This window comes from Ascaphus truei, chromosome 3, assembly GCF_040206685.1.
Source record: "Ascaphus truei isolate aAscTru1 chromosome 3, aAscTru1.hap1, whole genome shotgun sequence".
In the NCBI taxonomy this organism is placed as follows: Eukaryota; Metazoa; Chordata; class Amphibia; order Anura; family Ascaphidae; genus Ascaphus; species Ascaphus truei.
Window position 1 is genome coordinate 381,611,370 of NC_134485.1, and position 11,364 is coordinate 381,622,733.

General features: G+C 40.5%; 1 long non-coding RNA gene across 1 annotated transcript; it reads right to left on the reverse strand.

Annotated features, from left to right (window-relative positions):
• Positions 1-661: 661 nt before the first annotated feature.
• On the reverse strand, positions 662-3,620 carry LOC142491160 (uncharacterized). Its single transcript, XR_012800317.1, has 3 exons — positions 3,525-3,620; positions 2,477-2,499; positions 662-1,168 (listed from the first exon to the last, which is right to left on the reverse strand). It is a non-coding gene; the product is annotated as an uncharacterized LOC142491160 (long non-coding RNA).
• Positions 3,621-11,364: the final 7,744 nt, after the last annotated feature.

An 11,364-nucleotide genomic window follows, 5' to 3' on the forward strand; every position in this document is an offset into this window, starting at 1 on the left:
AACTCAAAACTTCTAAGTACACAGGCATGTACATTGTTATTACAACTATTTATGTTCACTTTCACACACACATTTTGGGTAAAGGAACTGATGCTGTTAGGTACTCATAAATACAGAACATACAATAACTGTTTGTTCAATATTTACACATGTAAATGTAAAACTTATGTTATTGTTATATATAGTTGCCCCTGGAGGACATGTGTCACCTGAGACGGAACAAGTGTCTTCACCTGGGTCAGCCAGCTCAACACAACTAGAAGGTGAGTGTATCAGTTGGTGGCCATATAATATGTGCTCTTCTATATGTTATGTTGTCATGTTCATTATTTGTTTTGCACATCTTCTTTAAATAGGATTACTTAGTGTCAGTGAAAATTAAGTGTAAGGCAACATGTATTGTGTTAGTGATGTCAACTATCATGTAGGACTTCTGAGTTTAGAGCAACTTTTCATTCATTCATATTTCATACTGAGTCCAAACATTATTCGTAAGTCAAGGTAGTTTTTAATGTGAGGTTATAAAACGTATGCTAACATGTTAGGTGTTACTTAGGACACAGTACAATTACATAGTAACACAGCATACATTAACATGCCATTTAATAATGTGTACATTTATTTTTAGAACATCATGGTGATGAGGATGATGACTATGATGAGGATGACGCCGCAGAAGAGACTGAAATACAATCAAGTGACCATGAAGAGGTGCCAATAGAAACTGTTTTACCGCCAAATCGTCCATCAACTTCCACATACGATGCAATTGTAGCTTCAGAGGGAAAAATAGTGGACGCAGAAAATCGTCGCCATTCTGACATGATGACAGTGCTGGAAAGGATGATTGGACTGCAGGAAGAAACAGTATCACAATTGGCACATCTCCACAGAGTCTTCATTGAAGTGCCTAAACAGTTGCAAAAAATCAACACCTCATTCGAAGCATTAGTTGTTCAGCAAACCCAAGCTAATTACTTGAGAATGACTAATGTACCCCAATTCAACACCTCACAGGCTGGATCATTACATGCTGGCCACTTCTCACCACATTCATCTGATCTTCAGTCACCAGGTCCCAATGTTACCGGTCAAGTAGCACACATTGGTGTGCAGGTTCCTGACGACATCCTACCGCTGCCATCTGTACTACATCACCAGCTGACACCTACAAAGGAGGCCACAAAAACACAACAGCACAAGCAGTTAGTACTGACCAGGAAAGATGAAACGGACCAACCATGTGTTGTGCACGGTGTACCAACTTGCTCACATGTGTCACTGCCCACAAGCCCTGTTGGTGAACAGTCACTGCCCAAAAGCCCTGTAGGTGAGTCACTGCCCACAAGCCCTGTAGGTGAACAGTCACTGCCCAAAAGCCCTGTAGGTGAGTCACTGCCCACAAGCCCTGTAGGTGAGTCACTGCCCAAAAGCCCTGTAGGTGAGTCACTGCCCACAAGCCCTGTAGGTGAGTCACTGCCCACAAGCCCTGCCCGTGAAGTGCCAGAGCCCACTCAAAGTGGCTCTGTTGTGGCTAAAGTTGGTGGCAAACGAAAAAAAAAAATGCAAGAGACAACAAGCAGGCCTGTTACTCGCTCACAAAAGGAACAAAAAAAATAAATGTTATAATTCACTCAATATGTCTCTGGCCTTGTTTTGTTGACTTCACATTATCTAATTAATATTGTATGTATGCTGAAGACTGTGTTGTTTCCAAACTTTCAACTATGTTCTTGTACACGTGAAGTTTTGGAAATGTTAACACTCATAATTAATGAATAGTGTTATAAATATTTATGTATTAATCGTCTGTTCAGTAATGGTCCACCTGGAACCAGTTGCAAAGTTTAGAGAAGCTGCCATTGACTTTGCAGCAAAACATTGCATTTGGGTGTGTTAATTGATGTAAGAATTGCATATGCATATTAGTCACATGCAATTATAAAAACACCTAAGTAACTGCAAACATCTTTCTTGTACGTGTACAGCAGGATTATGTGTAAATTATTACTTACCTTTGCCTTGCTTGGGCATTGTAATTTTGTCCTTTAATCATTTGTGTGTTCTTGTTTCAATAACATCTCAGAATGTATAATAATATATATACACACACACACACACACACACACACACACACTGAGTGTGTGTGTGTGTGTGTGTGTGTGTGTGTGTGTGTGTGTGTGTGTGTGTGTGTGTGTGTGTGTGTGTGTGTGTGTGTGTGTGTGTGTATATATATATATATATATATATATATATATATATATATAGTACTATATAAACTGGTATACATGTATTTTACAAACTAATACACTTCATGCTTCCTTGTGAATACACACTATTTTAATAATACAGGCCTAATGTTAGAGAAATATCCTAAGTATGAGACTCTAACAGTATTGTGCTTAAACTAATGTTTATTACTTAATTCAATCATGTTTCTCACCATTTAAATAGGTTTCATACAAGGTATACTTACTGCCATCAATGTTGTGTGTACTCCTGCAATATTAAAAAAAAAAATATATAATATATAAATATATATATATATATATATATTTATATAAGAGAGATATATTTATATATATATATATATACACACGTATTTAAACTCATGCAGACAGGGAGTTAACCAGACTTTCACATACACACAGAAATGTAAGCGGGGAAAAAACATTTCTTTTTGCAGGTGTGTATATTTACTGATATGGCTGGCTAAGAACTATTTTCACACAGTGGTCTTTGTTAGTTTTCAAGAAAACACTATGTGAACGAATTCAAAGTCTAGGGATGTTTTTCACAAACGAGATAAAAGAAGGATAAATGTTTCTCCCACAGTCCCATATCACTAACCACAACTGTTAACCCAATTAGAAATACAAATCCAATTGGCGTTTGAAATAAGGAGTCAAAGTAGTTCGTTTTGTTGACCTTGACAAGGAAAAACAGGAGTTTGTTAGCCATTCAGCACATTCATTTTGATGAGCAAATAACACAGACCTGCACACAGCTTTTGTGCTACTTTGACATGGCTGATGAATTCGTTAACAATATTAATCCCCTTTTAGGGTATAAGTACATGATCTGTGAAGCCATCTTGAACAGTCGCGGACAGAAAGCAAGCACACGCCAAATCGATGATTTCATTCGAGCAAAATATCCTTATTACCAAGACCGTAAGCATGCACGGAATTTTAATTCCTCAATAAGATTCACTTTATCAAGTAATGACTTTTTTGAACGTGACCAGGATAAGCTACAACACACCTATGGTTTCTGGAAGATTGCCCCGGAAAAACAATTTCTCCTGAAAGACGGCACTTATATTGTCGTGAAAGGCATATTTATTCCTAATGGCAATAGCAATGTATCCGCTACTACTGATCCGTTTGAATCGATACGTGCTGCAATATCTGCAGCCTCCATTCCTGAAACCCACATTGTACAAGAACAAAAGTACTATGATTATGTACCAAGCCTTTCAGCTGAAAATGCATTGGAATGGGAACCCGAAGAAATGAACCTACCTCCCGACCAATTATTTGAAGAAAGCAGTGGCGATTCCTATGAGCGCTTCCTGGAGGAGATATGTGTCATACTGGATTCAGCGGGTGGGTCAAGCGTGGATGAAAATGCCTTGCATTTCTGGAGCGACCAGTTGCAGCCAGGCGAAGAGTTAATTCTAGAAGAATGGTAAATATAACAATCGTTATGCGTTGACTCTGCGTTTAAATTTTTTTTTTTTTTTAACCACCATTTTCACTTTCAATGCGTGGATACAGCGTAACATTGCAGACTGCATAACATGTAGCGATCACAAACAAATTGTTTCCTAATAGAATATAGTAGAACCTGAAAGAGTAGTACACATTGCTGACGGAATAAATATACGTACTTTCCTATCCCTTTAAACATATTAGCAACATTTTTCCATAACTCTAACACATACCTGTTTTGTTATCATGCAACATCTACAACATTGAAAACCGGGTCCACCACGTATGACGTGGGACCCTTGTCATGGCCCAAGGCGTCCTTAAAAAGGATTACGGATGTAAGTCCCGCCCCCAAGCGACGTGCGCGCCTCAAAGCCTATTGGCTGTCATGTTTTGTTATAGTAACGGTAACTGCAGTGTGTGATGCGTGCGGCTCAGTGTTTGTAGGCGTACCCTGGGCGTTAGCCGAATGTTAATTGAGTGGGAGGAGTGTTAGCGTGCGTTTCACGCTGGCTTAACATGACGTCACACGTATTGCATTTGCGCATTGTGTTATCGGCCGTCCTTTCTGTCCAAACACGTCTGGTTTAAAAGAATACAGATGTACTCGTTTAGAATGATTTTAGTTTCATCTTCATTGTATTTGAAATAAAGATGTGATGTTTACTGGTATTTTCTACATGTATTGAACGCACAACGTTCGCTTTGTTTTGCGCATGCGCTAACAGTTAGTGGAGCCAAGCGTGAAGTGCGTGCGCACACTAAGATGTGCGCGCACATTTTTCAGTATACAGGCAACGTTCACTTCATATACATAGTTATGGCTGCTACAAATGATAATAAAATTTACATACTGATGTACACTTGTAGTTGTAACATATAAGTGAGTGACGTGTGTATGTACACAATCATATAGAGCTGTGTAACGCGTTGTCACGGATACATATATAGTAAGGTGCCATATTTGACCATCATGTGTTTGCTGTATTTCAGAGATGTCGGGGAAGATACAATCGGATCAATGTATGATTTCAGAAGAGTCTACCTTTATATGAGATGATTGTGAGGAGGAGCCACCGACTACTATACTACATATGGAACTAATTGTATATTGCTTGCAGCGCTTATTAACAAACAATTAAAAAAGTGATACCCTTATGCCTATATTGCATAAGCACTTAATTAACATAATGATGTTGCAAAATAGTGCCTCTTGAATTTTTCTTGAGTGTTCTTTAATGACTACTAACATTTTATGACATGGTGTGTTTTTTATATAACAACCATTCCCACTCTGCTAACACATTTGTGTATTCTATTGTGTAATGGAACGTATGACTGTCGAAACTATGTAACAATAATAATAATAATATGAGCATGTTCATGTATAGGGCTGCTAGTTGTACGCAGCGATTTACAGACACATGTTTCAGCCTGAGGTCCCTGGCCCGTGGAACGTACAAATTTTTTTTTGCCGCATGAGGCACAGGGAGATAAAGTGACTTGGCCAAGGTCACAAGGAGCCCACACCGGGAATTGAACCAGACTCCCCTGCTTCAAACTATCAGTGCCAGTGTGTGTCTTTACTCAGTGAGCCACTCCTTCTCCCAATGTAAAGGACACTTACAACCAAGTAGCCATTTATTTTTAAAATCTCTTGTTACATGGGTATGTAGATAAAATGGTTTGGGACTGTAGCAAATAATGTTACTGGCCAGATGTTATGGTCCCCTCCAATGCATGATGTTCTGAATATGACATCACCATCATGTTATGAAGTACGTTTCTGTGTATATTTCATTAACCTAACTAACTATAGTTTACTGTGTTTATTAATCGTTTAAAAATACATAGTATAGTCAATATGATGATATAAGCTACCATAATAAAGCTGGTGTTATCATTTGTCGGTGTTATACATGGATCCTACACAAATTGATACAGACACAAACAGTTGTCTTAAAAAGTGTGTCTATGCTAATGTGAACGTGATTGACGTTACAATTGTGAGAATACTTGATAATTATCATCATGATAATGATGAAGTGACGTGATTTATATTCCAAAAATATTACCTACTTTGTCATATTGGTAAATTAGAAATGCTAAATGACAGTAACATTTGCGATAACATTGTCTTTTCTGTTAAGAGTTTTACACTTTAAACCAATAGGTTGGGTTTTTAGTTCCAATAATTATAGGAAGATTGAGGTAGCCACATCTTATGAGAGATGTCAGCAAATATACATACCATGATCAGTCATACTGCAAATATACCTATAATGCAAAGGAACAATATATAAATTGCAAACATTGACATGCCATCTTCAGTACCGTAAAGAACACATCAAAGTGTGTATTTGGTGTTAAATGTGCAACACCATGTATATTTAATGACATTCAAAATGTAAATCAGCCTGGTGTACACATCATCTGGATGTACATGTTACACTGCACCAATAACATTGTATGTAAGCATACTAGAAGCATGAATGAGTATGGGCATAATATGTGTTTTGTCTTAGCATAAGGAATAACACAATGCTCAAATATTATTGCTTTGTTACCCCACTTGTATTGACATACACACAACTAAAGTACAATTGAAGAGGGATTATATAACCTGTGCAACAATAACATACCGGTGCCATATCCCTTTGTGCACACAGCAGAGAAAAGAAAGGTGTGCAACCCATATTCATCTGTGTCCTACCAGAAGGGTATATAAAAAAACATTCTTGTTAAGATAACATAATGTAACTATAAAAGTATAACTTGGAACATATCTGTTTGTACTTACAAGAAAAAAATGAATTGATGAGATTCTGGCGTGTCTGGCCACCACTGGCTGTTTGTTCATTTTCAGCAGCTACATGGGTGGGATGCTCGTCTACCAAAGCCTCAGCTAGGTCTGACTGTACATTGTGCCTGAGTGCAACATTGTGCAAAATGCAACAGGCAAGGATAATATCAGACACTTTTTGAGGCTTGTATAGAAGAGCCCCACCAGTTCTGTCCAGACACCTAAACCTGGTCTTGAGTAGGCCAAATGTCCTCTCTATAACAGATCTTGTAGAGATATGGGCTGCATTGTACCTCTCCTCTGCTTCAGTTTGAGGGTTTAGCACCGGAGTCAAGAGCCACGGCCTAATTCCGTATCCTGAGTCACCTATAATGAATGGAGCACACATAAGCTGACATTAGTGATGAAATTGTACAATGCCAACATTCCTAAATAAAAATGTGTTTTGTGTTAGAACATGTAAATGTGTACTCACCCAGCAGCCAACCAGGTTCAAAATGTCCCTCTTCGAACGCATGGAAGACTGAAGAGCTCCTCAGGATAGAGGAATCGTGACTGGAACCAGGGAATTTGGGTACCACATGCATTATCCTCATGGTCGCATCACATACCACCTGTACATTGAGTGAATGGTAGTGCTTACGATTGCGGTACACATGCTCACTCTGACTAGGTGCAATCAAAGCAACATGTGTGCAATCGATTGCACCTAGCACAGATGGTATCCCTGCTATATTATAAAAGCCAGTCCTGACTTCCAGCCACTCTGTTGCCTCTGTAGGAAAATGAATATAATTCCTAGCGTGTCTATTGAGTGCATAGAGAAACTGGGTTAAGGCCCGCGAGAATGTAGATTGCGAGACCCCGCCCACTATGCCCACAGTTGTCTGGTATGACGCGGAAGCAAGATAATGTAATGAGCACAGCATTTTAACAAGCCCAGGGACTGCACGACCTCTGGCTGTGAAAAAATCTAAATCTCCCCTTATCTCCTGATAAAGAGATAAGATTGCTGCTGAACTCAAACGATAGCGACTTACAATCTCCTCCTCACTCATCCCATCTAACAGGGTTCTCTCCCTGTACAGACGCGGACGAGGCACAACTTGTCTCCTCTGTCTTCTCCTCTGATCTCCTGTCCCTCTACCTGTCCCTCGCCCTGTCCCTGTCGTATCCGCGTCACTGTCCCTGTCACTGTCCCTCGGTGTGTCCCTTCCTTGCCCTATATCATTCTCTTGATCAGCAAGCATGTCATAGAAAAGAATGTTCCTGCGTCTCCTAAACATTCGCAACATTTTGAAATGAGTAGCTGTGAATGAGCAGGTAATGTGCGTCCTTTAAATAGGTATGTGATGATGTCAGGTGATATAGTAAAATGCAAGGTGTTACATTAACATAATAAAGTACTTGTGTGGCAAGCTGTGTGTAGTTGTTGTTATAAGTATTTGTTGTGTGTATTCTGCAGGGAATGATGATATTTGGCAATGATGTGACGTGAAGCTTTGTACAAAGATTGCTTGCAAATAAATAGTTGCATGTGCAATGCATGTAAAACTTCTGAACGCAAGAGTCAGTCATGTAATGAGACAAAAAGGCTGAGATTGACGTGGGAAAAGTTTTGTGTAACATGTGTAATTATCCATGTTATTGTCACATGTTGCCAACAATGAATAGTCGTGTGCATATGCATGCATTTCTGTAAGGAGGATAGTTGCTATAGAATGAGTTTACAAGGTGTCCCAATGATGAATTACTGTACATGTGTGTATAAGTTAGGTTGAAGTGCTTGTAATGCTACGGTTACAATGTAAACATGCAATGTGATTGAGCGTCCAATAAGTGACGTCATGAAAATAGGGAGGACCCAAACGTAGATGTAAACATGAGAATTTAGATGTACATGAAGGTTTAAAGATGCGTGACACATTACAAGCATTGTGTAATGTAAAGGAACATGAATATACGGTGTATGTGTGACATGTGTGACATCATGTACATAATTGTCGCTGAGTTGAGTAAAATGTGTGATATGATGTGAGGTTCTCCTTTAAGAGTGTAGTATAGTATTTTCCCTTGCCACATCATCACATGATGAGTAATGTGACCCGCAAATGCTGAAAACATGTAAAAGTCGAATGTTATGCAAATAAGACACGTCAGCTGTGACACAATGCAGGGAATGCCCCCACACTGTAATGCAAATCCCCCTTGTATTGTGATCAATGAAACGTAAACAGTACTATACTGTTATACGTCCCCGCTCCATTGACTTCCATTGATGTACAGAAGATTTTTTTTTCTAAGTGCCGTTCCGGCAGCCTTAGCGATCGTTCTCCCGTCCAAACTGCCAACTTTAGTTGGCGGGAGAAATCGGCCATAACATCTCAATTTCGTAGTGTCGATCAGCCCCGATAAGCTGTTTTTTTTTGTTGAATCCAGCCGATTAAAAAAAGTGGCGATCAGTGTCGAAAACAGGCTTATCGGCAGCCGACTGGCCATAACCAAATAATCGGCTCCGAAACCTGGCGATATCAAGCACTTATCGGCGCTTACTGAATCTCAAACCCAATTTTGGCTATAAAATGGCCATATTTCCCTTATCAACGCTTACTGCATGAGGCCCTAAATCTGTCACCACCTAATAAACATGGAGGGATAAAGTCTAATCCCATGACAGATAGGCCGTCTGCATTTTTGTTATGACAGATATGAAAATGTTTTGAGCTTTATGTCTTCAGAAAGGCTCCTGAGTGAGCCGAAATGTCAATATAATGTTTAAATAAATGTGATATTTTTTCTCCAGGACCTGGTGTGCCTGCTTCCTATTACTCTTTTGTACTTACCTTTGCTGCAGTCTGCATCCAGGCAGTTCCTTTAACTTTAGTGTATATATACTGATCTCACTATGCCACTGAGTTTGAAGCAGGGGAGCCTGGTTCAAATACCGGTGTCGGGTCCTTGTGAGTTTGAGCAAGTCACTTAATCTCCCTGTGTATCATAGATTGTAAGCTCTATGGGGCAGGGACTGTGTCTGTCAAAATCCTAATGTACAATGCTGTGTACCGCGCACTATACTGTAAGTGTGAAGCGCTTCAAGTCCAATATACATATGTAGCCGAGCCCCCTTACCTCAGTGGTGGGTGGGAGAGAGGCTGCAGGCTAGATCGGAGCGGCGTAGCTTCGCGGCGGTCCTGGTATGAAGGGGGCCGCCATCTTGGATTTCGCGCCTGCACAGTGCCAGTGCGGCCAACATTTTTTGTTCGTGCATGTGCGATAGAATGAGGAGCGCATGCGCAGTCACTCTGAGTTGCGGCGGCCATCTTAGAATGGCTCATATTCCAGGAGCCTTAGGGGCATATGCAGGGAAGGAGGAGATGGGGTTTTGGCGTGAAGGCCCGTGCGTGGCAGTCCGACGGAGGCAGCTTAGGGAGTAGGTAGTGTCCGGGTGCCTATGGCTTCCGGACTAGGCCAGATCTCCCCCGCAGACCCCAGCTAGGCCCCTGAGCCCTCTTAGATTGTGTGTGCTGTAGGGAAGGCCCAGATAGGAACGCTTCCCACTTAGTGAGACTCATTAAGGTCGAAACAGCTGTCTGTGGGTGGGTTTACATGGCTATGCATCTTAACCCAGACTGTGCTCAAAAGCTGTGAAATGCAGCAAGCATAAGCTTATAGGGGACCATGTTATATTGTTTTGAAGCAAAAGGTGGCACTGTGTGCTCATTTGCATGTCATTAACCAGAATCACTTGCTGCAGTGGAAGCACTGTGTGCTGGGTGATAATGGTGAAAGGCGGGGTTGCAGACCTGTCTAAGACATGCAAATGTATTTAGTTATTAAATGTTTTACCAGGAAGTAATACATTGAGAGTTACCTCTCGTTTTAAAGTATGTCCTGGGCATAGTTACTGTATGATGACAAATAATACATGGTTACAAATACAGTTACATAAGTGAACAGGGTATACATTATATACAAGACATTGCATGCACAGTTAAAGATAATATATATTATGGGCGTATATAACAGTTTTGAAAGAACTTAAACTGGTGGTGGATGTGAGAGTCTCCGGTAGGTTGTTCCAGTTTTGGGGTGCACGGTAAGAGAAGGAGGAGCGGCCGGATACTTTGTTGAGCCTTGGGACCATGAACTGTCTTTTGGAGTCAGATCTCAGATGATAAGTGCTGCATGTGTTAGGGGTGAGGAGCTTGTTCAGATAAATCGGTAGCTAGCCCAGAAAGTATTTGAAGGCAAGACAGGAAAGGTGAACTTTGCGCCTAGACTCAAGTGATGACCAATCTAGTTATTTGAGCATTTCGCAGTGATGTGTGTTGTTGTTGGATTGGAGAACAAAACAGCATATTGAATTGTAGAGGGTGTCAAGTTTGCTTAGGTGGGTTTGGGGTGCCGAGCCTTATACTATGTCTCCATAGTCGATAATTGGCATTAGCATCTGCTGTGCGATATGCTTTCTGACCAGCAGACTTAGGGAGGATTTGTTCTTGTAAAGTACACCTAGTTTGGCATAGGTTTTGGATGTCAGGGTATCAATGTGCATCCCGTATGTTAAGTGGGAGTCAAACCATATGCCCAGGTATTTAAAACTAGTAACAGGAGTTAGGGTGGTGTTAGTGTTGGTTCTGATCTGGAGCTCAGTCACTGGAAGCTGTAAAAATTTAGGCTTGGTCCCAAATACTACTGCTACAGTCTTGTCAGTGTCTAAGAAAAGTTTGTTTTGGGAAATCCAGTTTTCGAGTCTCAAAAAGTCAGACTGAAGTATATGTTCAAGGTCGGAGAGGCTATGGCTGTGTGCATATAGGATTGTGTCATCTGCATACATGTGTATTGATG